This window comes from Balaenoptera borealis (assembly GCF_965194805.1).
Source record: "Balaenoptera borealis genome assembly, chromosome: 14".
NCBI lineage: Eukaryota > Metazoa > Chordata > Mammalia > Artiodactyla > Balaenopteridae > Balaenoptera > Balaenoptera borealis.
Window position 1 is genome coordinate 74,710,373 of NC_138875.1, and position 15,406 is coordinate 74,725,778.

A 15,406-nucleotide genomic window follows, 5' to 3' on the forward strand; every position below is an offset into this window, starting at 1 on the left:
AACCTTGATCTTATCATCTTGCCCTTTCCCAGGGCTCTCTGGTGGAGCTTCAGGAAACACATTGAACCTGACTGGTCCTAGTCCCTGGCAGTGGGGGAAGGAGGAAGAAGGAGAGATGGCTTCTGAAGGAAAAGTGTACTTGGTTTTCTCATGAAAGGGTTCCCCCTGGGGAATGGGCAAGTGGCAGATGTATGGGCAATGGCCAACTGATCCATTTGGAGATAGATTCAGGGCATGGTGTTCCCCGTAAGGCTGGGCAGGTCTTGGGAAACTGGAGCAGCGCTAGATCCTGGCCTGAAATTGGTCCAGCTGCAGAGGATCTTGAGTATGCTGGTTTCAGGTGTGCCAGCTCTGCTCCCTGTGGAGAATGGGGGTCTGGGAAGTCTAGTGTGTCTGTTGCCCAGGCATGCTTCTGAAACCTGGAGCTGCACTGCTCATTTTCATTCGTGAACATAGAAATTGGCAGGGAGGCTTAGCTAGGCCCTTCAAATTCTGGCCTCAGAGCACTTTTTCAGTCTCTCAACACTCTCCAGAAGGAATCATCCATCCCTCTCCTGGATCCAAGCTCACTCCAAGCCTTCACATCTTTGGGCCTTTCCTCATGTCATTCTCTTTTTCTATAATGTCTTTTCTCCTAGTAAGCCTCTCCTCTTTCAGACTGCCTCATCAGCTCCTGGAAATGTATTCTGCAGTGCCCCTGGGCTCAATTCATCTCTCCCTCCTCTCTCCTCCTAAGCCCCAGATTCACTCTGTCGGTCTCGGGGTCTAGCTCTATTAAGTTTACTTCTGTGCCTGCCTCCAGTCCTCCAGATGGGCTGTTCCCTGAGCTTTCCTCTTGCATGGTCAGCTCCTCCTCATCCTCAGATGTCACCTCCTCCACCAGGCCTTCCTTCACCATCCTATCGAAACTAGTCCCCACCCCTACACACTCTTTGTCCCATTACCTTGTGTTATAATCTTCATAAAACTTAGCATCTGAAATGATCTTCACTTATTTGTCGGCTTGGGCTATCTATGTCGTTTCCTCTAGAATGTAAGCTCTCAGAGGGCAGAGACCCAGCAGAATGAATTGATACATAGTTGGCACCCAGTAAATATCTGCTGATTGATTACATGAAGGCAAGTGTGGCGTATTCGACTTGGCCCCAGAGGACTTGGCAGAGTCTGGGCGCAATAAAAGCTGGCTGCGTGGAATATTTGCTAAACGAATGAATGAACCAACGAACATGCGAACGAAGGCATGCAGCGCTCCGCCTGCTGACTGACAGGTTGACTGACAGCTGGGAACCCGAGGCCAGCAGACTCTTGATTGATGGGTGACAGCTGAGTGGCAGCCAACAGACGCGCATCGGGGCCCCTGATTGGCTGGCTGCAGCAGCCCCTCGGAAAGGGTAAGGGGAGGGGGTCCGAGGCGACCGCTCCGCGTGGGGAGGGTGCGGCACCAAGCGGCGGGAGGCGGCCGAACAGCCAGAAGCCGAGAGAGCAACTGTCGCCTCGAACTAAGGAACCGACGTCTCCGCGCATGGGCCCGGCGCGAGGGGCGGGGCGCGCGCATCACGTGAGCGTGTTTTGGACACGTGACCCGCGCAGGGCCAAGGCTCGCCCCCGCCCCCTCCTCACCTCCCCTTCGCGGGTGTGAGCGGAGCGGTCTCGGCTCACCGCTTAGCGCCCCCCTCAGCCGCCGCCGCCGCAGCCGCCGCCTCCGCCTCCGCCCGCTGGCCATGTCCTCCGGCCGCCGCCGCCGCCGCACGAGCGCGGGGCTCCCGCGGCCCAGCGCGCAGTGAGCGCGGGACCCTCTTGCCGTTCGCCCGCCCCGGGCCCCCTTGTTCTCAGCGCCGCCGCCGCCGCCATGTTGGGTTCAGAGCCGCAGCGGAGCCGCCGCCGCCGCCGCCGGTGAGGGAGGCCGAGAGCGGAGCCCGCCCCGCCCCGGGGCCCAGGGAGCGGGGCCGCCTCGGAGCCCGGCGTCTCCCCGCCAGCCGCCTTCCCGGCCCGCCCGCTCGCCCGCGGTGTAAGCGAGCGAGCGAGCGCCGGGCCGCGGCCGCGCCTTCCGTTCCCGGCCCGAGCGAGCCCACCGTCCGTTCGTTCTCCCGCCGCCGGGCCCGGCCACATCCTGCAGCGGAGCCCTTGAGAGTCAGCGCCATGGCGGAACAGACCTACTCGTGGTGAGTGCGGGGCTCCGGGAGACCGGGGCGCGGCGAGGGTGGGGGTCGGGGCGCCGGCGAAGCCAGCCCGGGGGGAAGAGGAGGAGGAACAGGTGCCTGTTGGGGGGGCCGCGGGATAGGGGTGCACGCCCCCCTCACCCCCACCGGAGGGGACAGCAGGCTCTTGGGGAAGGCGTTGAGCGGCCGGGGACCCAGCGTCCGAGGAGGGGGTTGCAGGAGGAGGAGGCCTCCGCGGCGGATGTCATCTGGTCATGGGCGGAGCAGGTGATGGAGAAGGGGAGCTTGACTCCGGGGTGGGAAGCCCACGGAAGGGAAGTGGATTCCCGCGGGCACCCCGGAACTGGCCTGAGGGGGTGGCTGATGGGCAGGAGCAATGGAAAAGGTGGAGAGGGGCGGGCTGGGGCAAAGGTGGGCCACGGAGCTGAGAGGCATCTTCTGAGAACAGGTGATAAGAGGCCGAACTTGGAAGTTGTGAGAGAGGAGGAGCCACCTCTACTGGGGCTGCTGCTTAGCCTTGGGATGGGGAATGAATGGAGAGTTGGTAAGGTGGGCAGAGGCCCAGGTGTGAGCGGAGGAAAGCTGCGGAAGGAGAGAGTCTTGGGAACCCTGGAGGGACACCCTGGTGAAGAGGTTGGAAGGGGAGACTGTTTGGATAACTAGATTCTGGACAGGAAGTCATTGGTGACAGTGGGGCCTGGGCAGGATCTTTGTAAGGGTTATATGAAGTGGCCCGGTGCCCTGGGTCACATATGGGGATGGAGGATCTACAAGTTATGTCCATTTTAATGGGACTTTTTAAAGTTATAAAATAGCTTGTTAAGGACTGAGAAGCGTACTATGTAGTTTATGGAGTGAGAACATACCTATCTTGAGAAGGGAGTGCTGCGGTTTGGGGAAAGGGGGATGAGACACCTCCCTTTAGCAGGCGGAGGTGGAATATTTTCAGGAGGGAGTTGAAGGAATGGCGATAGTATCCTTGAGGAGTGGAGTGGGGAGGAAGCAAGAAATGGGATGATGGTAGGTGCAGGGATGGAAAATCTGGTTGCAGTCTAGAGCGATTGTTCGAAGATGGTTTACTCTGTGAAGCCAATGTGGTTTGGGATAGAACTAGAGGCTTTCCCTTCTTAGAAAAGAGCATAGTAGAGTGGGAAGAGCATGGCGTTTAGAGTTGGTTTGGATGTCGGGTTCACCACTTAACTCGCTTTACAACTAGACAAGATAGTAAGTTTTCCATTCTTTTCTCCTTACCTATAAAATAGGGGGATTACCTTTTTCATAAGCTGTAAGGATTAAATGAATAACTTTACAAAGCACAGGGTAAACTGTAAGGTGTCATATTTTACTATATTATAATTATCTTAGGGAAACAGCAAAGAAATGGATAATATCTGAAAATGAGGAATGGCTTTGGATAGATGGCTTTAACTGAGTGGATGATTTGTGGTGGTTGGGGTTATGTGAAGTCAGGAACTCATTGTGTCTTCACATAGGGGAAGAGGATTGGTGATTGAAGACGATAATTCAAAAGGGAACTTCAGTGATGTATATACAATCTCAAAAAGAAGATAACTGAGAGATTGAGAGAAAGCAATGCTAAAGCAAGAATTAAAATCTTAGTGAACAGTTGTGACAACATATATATTTTTAAAAGACGTTTAAACTACTTTGTTGTGAGCAGCAGTGAGCTGCCTCTCTGTAGCAGGTGATTCGGAACACAGGATTAGCATGTTTCTGAAGAACTAGAGCTTTCTTATGGACAGAATAAGAAAGGAAGTGAAGGTGCCCCTGCGTGCCTTGTGCTAACTAACTCATCTTGAGCGTCTTAACACTCTGGCCCAGCTGAGAGTCCTGATGACGATCCTTCTGTTTGTACTGTGCTGTAGAGAGGCGGTGGATGGTTCAAAGAGTAATAAGCACAGTGGCCAAGAATTGGGGATAATGAGAGTGTTTTTACTAGGTAGGTTGGCCACACACTGTGTGATGTTGGATGGCTCTGCTACTTAGAGGAGGGTTGTTTGGTGAAGTTTGACAGTTTATAAGATTTATCCTCCTGAAATACTTCCTTCAATCTCAGGTCCCTTAGTTTGCTTTACAGGTAAGGAAAGAAGCTCCTTGACATCAGAATGCTTAGCTCCTCACCTTTAGCATGTTTTGAGATGGAGAAAGTTTTTACAGCATCTTGGGAGAGGGTGGTGTATGGAGGGAAAGGATTGGGAAGCCAGGCAGCTTTCTTCCTGACTAGTTCTTCCCAGGTCAACCAGGCAATAATATAAAGAACTATCCATGTGGCATTTAATATATACGCTCACTTGATTCTCACAAGTCCCTGAGGTAGGTGATCTTTCCCTGTTTTATAGAGGAGGAAACTTAGGCTCAGGAGCTCAAATGATTTGTCCAAGATACTTCAACTGTGGTGCTTTTTGTTGTTGTTGTTTGGCATGAATTCTCCATGATTTTATTCATTCTCATTGAAATATAAGTATGGAAAAGGTATGCCCAAAGTACATGTAAACCGTTTTGGATTGTCTGTCATTTTGCAGTATCTTTGTCACTGTTCCCTTGGTTTGATCAACAATCAAGAGTTGATTTTCTTGAAAATAGGTTTGCACTTTATTTGTATGTGGCCTTTAGGAAAATCAACCTTGTGGAGACTACTGTGGTGGTATGGATTTGTCTGAGGTGGAGTCAGTGAAGAAGGTAGGGACATATGAAAATAGGTTCCTTTAGGGTTTTTGTGGAGTAAGACATGTAAATTATAAAACAGGATTGGCTATGAGTTGATTATTGTTGAATCTCAGTGGTGAGTCCATTTATTCTGTATACTTTTACATGTTAAACATTTTCATAATAAATAGATTAAAAAAAAAAAAAGCCGCTACACAGAAGTTCATGCTGTTCTCTGGTTTCTTGTGCCTGCTTTTTTCCTAGCAAATTCTATCAAAGTTCTGTTACCCAGCTGTGAAGCATTTTCTGACTGCCCCAACTGAAAGTAAGCTCTTTGTTTTTTTTTTTAAGTTTATTTATTTTTGGCTGCGTTGGGCCTTCGCTGCTGTGTGTGGGCTTTCTCTAGTTGTGGCAAGCCAGGCCTACTCTTTGTTGTGGTGCTTGGGCTTCTCATTGCGGTGGTTTCTCTTGTTGCAGAGCATGGGCTCTAGGTGCGCGGGCTTCAGTAGTTGTGGCAAGTGGGCTCTGTAGTTGTGGCTCGCAGGCTCTAGGGCGCAGGCTCAGTAGTTGTGGTGCACGGGCTTAGTTGCTCCGCAGCACGTGGGATCTTCCCGGACCAGGGATTGAACCCGTGTCCCCTGCATTGGCAGGCGGATTCTTAACAGCTGCACCACCAGGGAAGTCCCAGCTCTTTGTTTTTGACACTTGTTTTGTCTGCCTCACTTCTTCCTTTTCAAGTGTGAATACCTAGTCTCCTCACTGGATGGTAAGCTTTTTGAGGGTAAGGATGCAGTTACACTAACCTTTGTCCTCCTCTAGTGCCTAGCACATTGTCTTGCCCATAGATCCTGTTTAGTAAATACTGAACGATTGAATATGATAGGTTTTCAGAGTGGTTCGTCCTTTGTTGAAAGAATATTAAGTGCAAGAGGAAGCTACAGATAGATGAGTGTTTGTAATAATTTACTTATAAAAGAGAGCTTTTGGTAACTTAGTTTCCTGGTGTCTCAGTGTTGTAAGAGTGAAGGGTACCATCCCTTAATAGTTTTAAATAAAAGCGATTGACAGAAGAAATTAAAGTAATTGGTAGTAACACCACAATCTTTATCACGGGTTACGATTAACCACAAGATTCTGCTTGTATCCTTTTTATTCGTAAAAACTGAGGAAATAAAAGCATGCATGTGAAAACACACTGAAGGTGCAAACTAGACTTTTATTAATTTGAGAGAAACACCTTGCTCAATGTATATTTATGAGCAGTTGTTTTAGCATAAGTTCTGTGAGAAACAGTACCTTCTCTCTTGTTGGAGTCAATGCAGTACTTGTATATACCTACACTTGAATCTTGGTAAAAATTACTTATATTAGGGTTAATGTTGGTGTGTAGGGGGAAAAGGAAGTCAGTCCATGTGAACCTCATTCACATGAATTTCGTTACCAAAGTAGTATCATCATAATTTATTGTGTGTTTTCTGTGTGCTGGGGCTTTACAGTCATTGCTCAGTAAGGAAACTGAGGCTCAGAGAGTGTAAGTGACTTGCCCAAGGATATAAATAGAAAAACGGTTCTAAGTCAAGACCGTTGGACACCAAGATTCCAACACTGAATCTGTCTGCTTCCTTGTCCACAGTCACTACTCTAAGCCAGCCCTCTTTTGCTTCAGTTCCTTGTTAGCCTCCTCACTGGTTCCCTCCATTCTCTGCACAGTGGCCATCCATTCTCCTGCGTAGTCTTCTGACAGCCTAACTCAGGTCATGTCAGTCCTGCGTTTAAAACTCTTTAATGGCTTTTGGCCACATTTAGAATAAAATCCAAATTCATTAGTGGGGCTCTTCATGGTCTCATTTTGTGTGTGTTTTTGAGGGATGACAGATAGTAAACAAACTATAGGTTACACAGAGGTAAAAGTTTTTCTCTTTCGGTGCTCTGTCCAGTGCTTGGCATATAATAGGTGGTTTGGCAAATATTTACTGAACAGTGAATGAACATGCCTCCCCCTGGGCTGCCTGTCTGAAGATCTGTTCTAAGGACTGCATTATATTGAGGTGATATGTTGTGTGACAATGGACATTGTCAATGTCAGGTATTTGCAAATAATGCTAAACTGGATAATGAAAAGCAAAGCAGATCTCTAGAACAAATGGAAGTTATATCTGGTTTTGGATTTCTGTTATGTATCACTGTATCTGTTATGATCATATCTGATTGTCTTGTGATCATCGCATCTGGTGAAAGTTTTTCGGAGAGAAACTATTTACTTGAAAATGTATGTCTAGCATTATAGACTTTAGATTTGCTTATTATTTTTAAAACATATTTTGCCTGTAAAGTGCTATGATAGTAATGTTTTGGGGACTTCTTGGTGGCGTGGTTAAGAATCCGCTTTCCAATGCAGGGGACACGGGTTCGATCCCTGGTCGGGGAACTAGAGCCCACATGCATGCCACAACTAAGAGTTTGCATGCTGCAACTAAGGAGTCCTTCTGCCACAACTAAGACCTGGAGCAACCAAAATAAGTAAATTTAAAAAAAAAAGATAATAATGTTTTGGCGATACATGATTCAACCTAAAATTAGCCAAAGATAAGACCATGAATTTGTATTGAAATAACCTTCTTCAATGTTTCTTATGTGTCCTCAGTGTTGGGGAGCTGGGGACTTGGTAACCATATAAGCCTGTAATTTATGAAGTAGTACTACAAATTAAAACGCCTAATGTTCATGCATTTCTCAAAATAGATTTCTGTGATCATTTATTTTAGAGATGATAAATGCCACTGAACTGAGGTGTTATGTAGTTCTGTATAATTGTATTTTACTTCAACATTAATAACTTATTTAGTTTTCATCATTCTTACCTGTTTAATCAGACCATCTCGTGAAAAATCAAGGATACCCTAAGAAGAAAACGTCTAATGAAGTGCTGTTTTAGTTGGCTGTATTTAGTACCTGAAACTTTATGTGATTGCTGTCCTTGACAGTAGAGCCATAAGTATAATTTTATTTTCAAAATTCTATAATATATTTTCTGGAGTTTAATGGTTCCTTCTTAGGAGTTAAAGGAAAGTAGTGGTTTTATTTGTTGTATGTATAAATCAAGAAACGTTTGCAACTTTGAGTTTCTATAGCATATTTTCTAATCCTCACTTAAAGAGTTAGAGGCAGAGTGCTCCTTTTCTGGAATTTTAACCTCTTAGATGTCTAGAGGGGCTCCATGTGACCAAATTCAGTTTTACAGGGAAAATCTACAGTTAGTTCCCATGATGCTCACAATGAATTACCTCTCAGATTTTGTTAGTAGGTCTCATTAGGGCCACAGCTTAAAATAAATCAGACCCACTCATTTGCTGTGATAAGACTAGATTGAGCTCCTATGAAAAAGTTAGGTTTGAAAATACTTTTAAGGCATTAGACCGATGAATATTAGCCAAATAGAGACCTAAGAGAAAATCCCATTTCTTGATTGGTCCGGTTCACTCTAACTTGGTAAGAAAACTTGATAATCTCTGTTTTGGAGTTCCAGGTTTGATAATGAAGAACCACTAAAGGATTTTAAAAAATGCACTAAAGTAGAGGTGTGTTTTAATTGCTTTTTACATGTTTATAAATTGTACTGAATATAAGTGATCACTCAAAGTATTCAGTTCTGTCAGTACCACTCATTAAATTTTATTTGAAATCCTAAGATAGGATCTAATTCTGTTCTGATTTTTTTTTTTTCTTTTCCTTTTTTTTTAAAATTAATTTATTTTTGGCTGTGTTGGGTCTTCGTTGCTGTGCGCGGGCTTTCTCTAGTTGCGGCGAGCGGGGGCTACTCTTCGTTGCAGTGCATGGGCTTCTCCTTGCAGTGGCTTCTCTTGTTGTGGAGCACGGGCTCTAGGTGCGTGGGCTTCAGTAGTTGCAGCACGTGAGCTCAGTAGTTGTGGCTCGCGGGTTCTAGAGCACAGGCTCAGTAGTTGTGGCACACGGGCTTAGTTGCTCTGCGGCATGTGGGATCTTCATAGACCAGGGATCGAACCTGTGTCCCCTGCATTGGCAGGTGGATTCTTAACCACTGTACCACGAGCGAAGTCCCATGTTCTGGTTTCTTTAAATTGAGAAGTCTTTAGTTTGAAGGTGATTTTCATCTCTGATTAACTGTGACCTAGTCTTGTCTTAGTCCCAGTGTTGAATTTTGTACAATGGTTATGCCTGTCATACTCCACAGGGTTGCTGCAAGGATTCAGTGAGGTAATATATGTGAAAATGCTTTGAAAATTGCTACATGCAATATAGAAGCAAGTTATTTGTTCTCTACATTTTTAGACCCGGATCAGCTCCAGACAGAGTTCCTCACTGCAGATAAGATTTTTCTTTTTTCTTCTTTTTTAAATATTTTTTTAAATTGAAGTATAGTTGATTTACAACATTGTTAGTTTCCGCTGTACAACATAGTGATTCAGTATTTTTTATAGATTATACTCCATTTAAAGTTGTTGCAAAATATTGGCTCTATTCCCTGTGCTGTGCAGTATATCCTTGTAGCTTATTTATTTTATGCATAGTAGCTTGTACTTCTTAATCCCCTATCCCTATCTTGCCCCTACCCCACAAAAAAGATTTTTCTTGTTTCACAATTTAAACAGCATTTAAACTTTGAGATATCTATTCTAGTAAGAATTCTATGGAGATGTTTGAATAATGCCATATAAAAAGAAATAGAAATATTAGTTTGCAAGTTGTCATTGATTTCTGTTGTTGCCTTTGAAATGTGTTATAAGGTCATCTCCGTTTAGTCACAAGTTTCATAGTCCAGTGCTGCTTACCACAAAACAAGAAAAATTGTGACTTGAATAAAGGCTAAATTTTTTCGTAATAATTGTATTTTGATCTTTTGAAGGCAGTTTCCCTCATAATCGTGGATAATCCTAGTCTTTGTCTCTTTTTTGTTTTTGTTTTTGTTTTGTTTTTAAATGCACAGGAAAATTTTCTACCTTAAAATGCCTGAGGAGGGGCTGTTAGTGGTGGGTTATCTGTTTTTCTTACCGCACACCAAGTCTGCCAGGCACTCTCACTTCCCTTTATCTGAGGGCTTCAGGCTTGGGCTTCACTCTTGACCTAAATAAAACATGTGTAGTAAAGTTTTGTTAATTGTTTCTTCAACCTGGTTATACACACATTTTGACCTAAGTACAGTGCTTGACCTTTTGTTATTTCCTTGTCTTAATTTTTGCCCAGAATTGTCTAGCTTGACCTTCCAAACTTGACTAAATCTTCACACCTTGCCTGACAGTCTTAACTTTTAAACCTTTGACTGTACACTCTGATTTTATAAATGCCCAGAAATTTACATTAATTTCTCAGAAGTGCTTGCAAAAATACTGTTAGAAGTAAAAGCTAGTTTTAGAGAGTGAATGCTCTTACGCTACTGATTAGTACAAGCACTGATACCTTGAAAATATTAAGGTCTAATACCTTAAAAAACATTTTCAAACGTAACTTCATAGGGTTCAATCTAGTTTTATTACAGGAATACATCCTGGGACCACAGGTAGGTTAGCTAGAGTTAGTTTAAGATTTGAGATGAGGTCAGTTAACCAAGAGGGAGAGTGTAGAGAGGACAGAATGGAGGACTAGAGTTGAGGCCTGGGAAACTCACAGTTGAGAAATGGGAGGAAGAGGAGGAGTCAAGGGAAGCTCCATCAGAGGTAGGATAATTAGGAAGGTGCAATGGTGATGAAAGAAAAGGCACAGAGAATTTTTAGGGGCAGTAGTGTAAAAAGCTTCAGGATTCAAAGAGAATGAAGGAAAAACAGGCTATTGACTTTGCAAAGGAAGTCGTTACTGAAAGTGCTCTAATAAAGATCAGAGTAGTGAGGGTGAAACCCAAATTAGGGATGGATAGTGAAGAAGTAAAGGTGTCCTTTGGGTACTGGCCATTTGTTTGAGAGATGGGATGTGAAAGACATAAGGAAAGAGGATGGTTGATATAGACAGCAGAGTCATAAGGATCTTTTGTTTTTATTTATTTTATATAAGGGAGAGAACTGTGTATTTGAAGCCAAGGAGGAGAAATTGATCTTGGAAAGAAATTGGTTTTTTACTGTAGTTTAAGTTTTAGAGATTTCTACTTTTTTTTTTTTTTTAAGTCATGGATTTCAGTTAGAGTTGTGGAGAGGACTTAATGGGGAATGAATGCTATGTAGTGTACATTCAGTCTTTGTTTCTTTTGATCTTTACATTGTCACTAGTTTGGATTGTATTACATTTGGATTCCTAGGGCTTTTAAAATTGCCTACAGTATAAAATCCAATCTTCGGTCTGCTTTTCAAAATAATCTGGCCTTGTAACCCTACTTTTCTTTAAAAACTTGTTATTTCAGCCAAACTGGGTTACTCACTGTTCCCGTTTTCTTTAAGCTGGCTGATACACCTGGTTAGCCTTTCTCCCAAGTCTCTGAAATATGTGAGTCCTACCTGTCTTTTCAAGGTCCAGCTGAATTGCTGTCCTCTTGTTACAGAGCCTTCTGATTGGCCCAGGAGAAATATTCTTCTGATGGCTGTAGTTCTTTATCTGATCCTGTCAGATGGCAGTGCTTTTACGATTTTCTGACCTTGTATTGAATGTATTTATGTGGCTCTTTTCCCATGTTGGCAGTGAACTGTGTAAAGGTAGGCTCAAAGGCATTAATTTCATGGTTTAATGACCTATATGCATAATAGAGGCTCAGATTTTTTTTTTAAATTTATTTATTTATTTATTTATTTATTTTTGGCTCCATTGGGTCTTCGTTGCTGAGTGCAGGCTTTCTGTAGTTGCGGCGAGCAGGGGCTACTCTTCGTTGCGGTGCGGGGGCTTTTCATTGCAGTGGTTTCTCTTGTTGCGGGGCACGGGCTCTAGGCGCATGGGCTTCAGTAGTTGTGGTGCATGGGCTTAGTTGCTCCGCGGCATGTGGGATCTTCCCGGACCAGGGCTCGAACCCATGTCTCCTGCGTTGGCAGGCGGATTCTTAACCACTGTGCCGCCAGGGAAGTCCCTTTTTTTTTTTTTCTCTTTTGAAGAATGAATACTTTAGAGGTGAAGTTTGTCAGGTGCAGGATTTTACGATAGAATGTGTCCTTAAAAATAAAATGGCAGGGCACATAGAAGAGAGAAAATAATAACTTGCATAACGTCTCATTCCTCTTTGAAGAAAATACAAAAGTAAAATTGTTACTGTTAAATTGTGTCATGTGTTGTGGCGAGATTCCCCTAACTTCTTAATATCCATACAGCACCGAGAGAATGAAAGTGGCTCAGCCTGGGAACTGAACTCCTAAGGGAGACATTTACAAAGGACCACAGGCCCTTTAGAGTAGTCATCTCTATTTATCTCCAGTCTTCTTCAACTGCCCACAGACTGACTGCTAACTATTTATAATTTATCTCCCAAACAAGTATTGGTTAAATATGTGACATATATGACACATATGTAAGTGGAGAAGCTCTGCTATTTTGTTTCTGCAATTAGCAAAACAGTTTAAGGGAAATTTTTTTCAAATGAAAATATTTTGCAGGAAACTTCCTTTGAGGTGTGAGGAGAGCTATAAGCTATATGGAAACTAGCTTCTGAAGAATTTAACATTTTCTCTTTTGTTTCTATTTCAGAAATTCATATTTTTTTGTATTTAAGCTTCTGTTTAAAAAGTTAACATTTTTAAAAGTAGAAACTTACATTTCATTTTTTTCCTGTTTCTAAAAGACTGTTTTCTCTTTTGACTCATTTTTTTTGTCTCTCGTTTAATAATTAATATTCAGAAAGGGAAATTAAAATTTTTTAATTTTAATTTTTTAAATTTTTATTGGAGTATAGTTGATTGAAAATGTTGTGTTTCTGCTGTACAGCAAAGTGAATCAGTCATACATATACATATATCCACTCTTTTTTAGGTTCTTTTCCCATATAAGTCATTACAGAGTTTTGAGAAGAGTTCCCTGTGCTATGCAATAGGTCCTTATTAGTTATCTATTTTATGTATATATTATAGTGTATATGTCAATCCCAATCTCCCAGTTTATCCCTCCCCCACCTCGCCTCTGGTAACCATAAGTTTGTTTTCTACATTTGGACTCTATTTCTGTTTTGTAAATAAGTTCTTTTGTACCATTTTTTTAGATTCCATGTATAAGCGATATCATATGATATTTGTCAGAAAGGGCAATTTAAAAATATATGGCTTGGTGTGTGCATATTTTAAATTTCATAGATACAGTAGTGATTCAATCTTAGGTCCGAATTAAATAACCTAGTCAGGACTTCCCTGGTGGCGCAGTGGTTAAGAATCTGCCTGCCAATGCAGGGGACACGCGTTCAAGCCCTGGTCTGGGAAGATTCCACATGCTGCGGAGCAGCTAAGCCCGTGCGCCACAACTACTGAGCCTGCGCTCTAGAGCCTGTGAGCCACAACTACTGAGCCTGAGTGCTGCAACTCATGAAGCCCGCGTTCTTAGAGCCCGTGCTCCGCAACAAGAGAAGCCACCACAATGAGAAGCCCGTGCACTGCAACGAGGAGTAGCCCCCACTCACTGCAACTAGAGAAAGCCCACATGCAGCAACGAAGACCCAACGCAGCCAAAAAAATAAATAAATAAATAAAATAACCTAGTCATCTGGAATAGGCATAAACCAGAAGTTTGGGGGATTAGGAGTTTGTTTTTGAACCTTTGCATGCTGCACGATGGTGAAAATAACCTGCAGGCCTAAGGATGATGTATTAGGCTGGTATTCATGGATAGCAGAAATTCTAAAAGCCAAACTAAAGATAATCAACCAACTTAGAAAAAAGGGAGTAACAGGTAACCTCTTCATTCTCTCTCATCTTTGCTCCTGGATGACCCTTCATTGTGTTCTCTTAGTACACTACACTTGCCTCTTTCAGTTGTTTGTTTCCTTGTTTCTCTCTCCGTAAAGTTTTGAGGACATGGGTTATAGTTTGTTCATGTCTTTATCCTCAGTGGTTTGGTACCTAGTTTATTTAAATTAGTATTATTCTGTCTTTAATTTTTTAAAATAATAACTCTAAAATAATAAAATTAGTAAGATGGAAGTGTATGTAATATCTTAAATTGCTCTCAACCTTTAAGAGCTTAAAGGGACAAGCATTAAATATCTTTTGAGATATATAGATCACTCTCTTAAGCTGAGTAAATGAAACTATTTTTATTCAAGGTGCTAAGCTGGACCTACCTTGATAATCACTTTCATTCTTGGGACCTCTTCAAAATACAGTGGGAGAATTGGGTACTGTATTGGTTAACTATTGCCACCATAATACTGCCTAACAAATTGCCCCATAACTCAGTGCTTAAAATAGCAATTGATCTGCACGTTGGCTGGAACAACTTTGCTTCTTGCTTCAGATCTGTAAGTCAGCTGGGTGACTGCTTCATGTGTGTTCATTTTGGAGCCCAGGCTGAATGGGCAGCAGCTACCCAAGGGAAGTTCTTCTCATGACAGTGGTAGAAGCACAAGAGGGCAAGTGGAAACATGCAAGACTTCTTGAAGCTCAGGCTCAGAACTGGCACACTGCCATTTCTGCTTCATTCTTTCGGCCAAAACAAGTCATGTGGTGGAACCCAAAGACAAGGAGCCACAAAACTAAACCTTGCCCTTTTTGTGGGAGGAGCTGCAGAATCACAGGGCTAAGGAGCAGATTTGGGGAGGGGTGAGGAATTGGGGCCAGTAATGCAGACAACCATAGTTGAAATTCTCTCTTCCTTTTCATATGGCTAGCTTTCATTTGTTCATTCTGTTCTATCTAAAATGAAGGATTTCATATAGGTCCCTTTCTATAACAGTATTGTTTTCATTCTAATGTTTTATGTTTTTAAAATGGCTTTTTTGAGATATAATTCACATACTATACAACTCACTAAATATACAATCCAGTGGTTTTTAGTACATTCACAGAGTTGTGCAACCATCACTACAGTCAAATTTAGAGCATTTTTTTCATCCCAAAAGAAACCCTGTACCTGTTAGCAACTACTTCGTTTCCCCCTTTTCCCCAGCCCTGGCAGCTGCTAATGTGCTTTTGTTTTCTGTGGACTTGTCTATTTCATATAAATGGAGTAATAAAATATGTGATCTTTTGACTTATTTCACTTCGCATAATGTTTTCAGGGTCCATCATATTGTAGCATGTATTAGTGCTTCATTCCTTTTTATTGCCAAATATTCAATTGTATATATTACCACATTCTACTTATACACATTTGTTGATGGTTGTTTGGGTTTTCACTTTTTGGCTATTATGTATAATAATGTTGCTGTGAACATTTATGTAAAAGTTTTTGTGCAGATATGTTTACATTTCTCTTGGGTAGATACCTAGGAGTGGAATTGCTGGCTCTTAGGGTTTCTGTGTTTAATATTTGGAAGAACTGCCAAACTATTTTCCAGAACGTCTGCACCATTTTGTATTCCCACAGCAATGTCTGAGGGTTCTCATCTCTCTAAATGCTCACCAATTCTTGTCATTGTCCTTCTTTTTAATTATAGACATGCTAGTGGGTGTGAGTGGTTTTTGTGTAATACTTATATCTTAGGGTTTATAAAA

At 42.8% G+C, this 15,406-nt stretch overlaps 1 long non-coding RNA gene across 1 annotated transcript in view; it reads left to right on the top strand.

Annotated features, from left to right (window-relative positions):
• LOC309610958 overlaps positions 1 to 15,406 on the top strand; it is a 53,920-nt gene continuing 38,514 nt past the window's right edge. Inside the window, exon 1 of the long non-coding RNA XR_014234261.1 lies at positions 1 to 2,162. This is a non-coding gene — a long non-coding RNA (uncharacterized lncRNA). The remainder of the gene's footprint in view (positions 2,163 to 15,406) is intronic.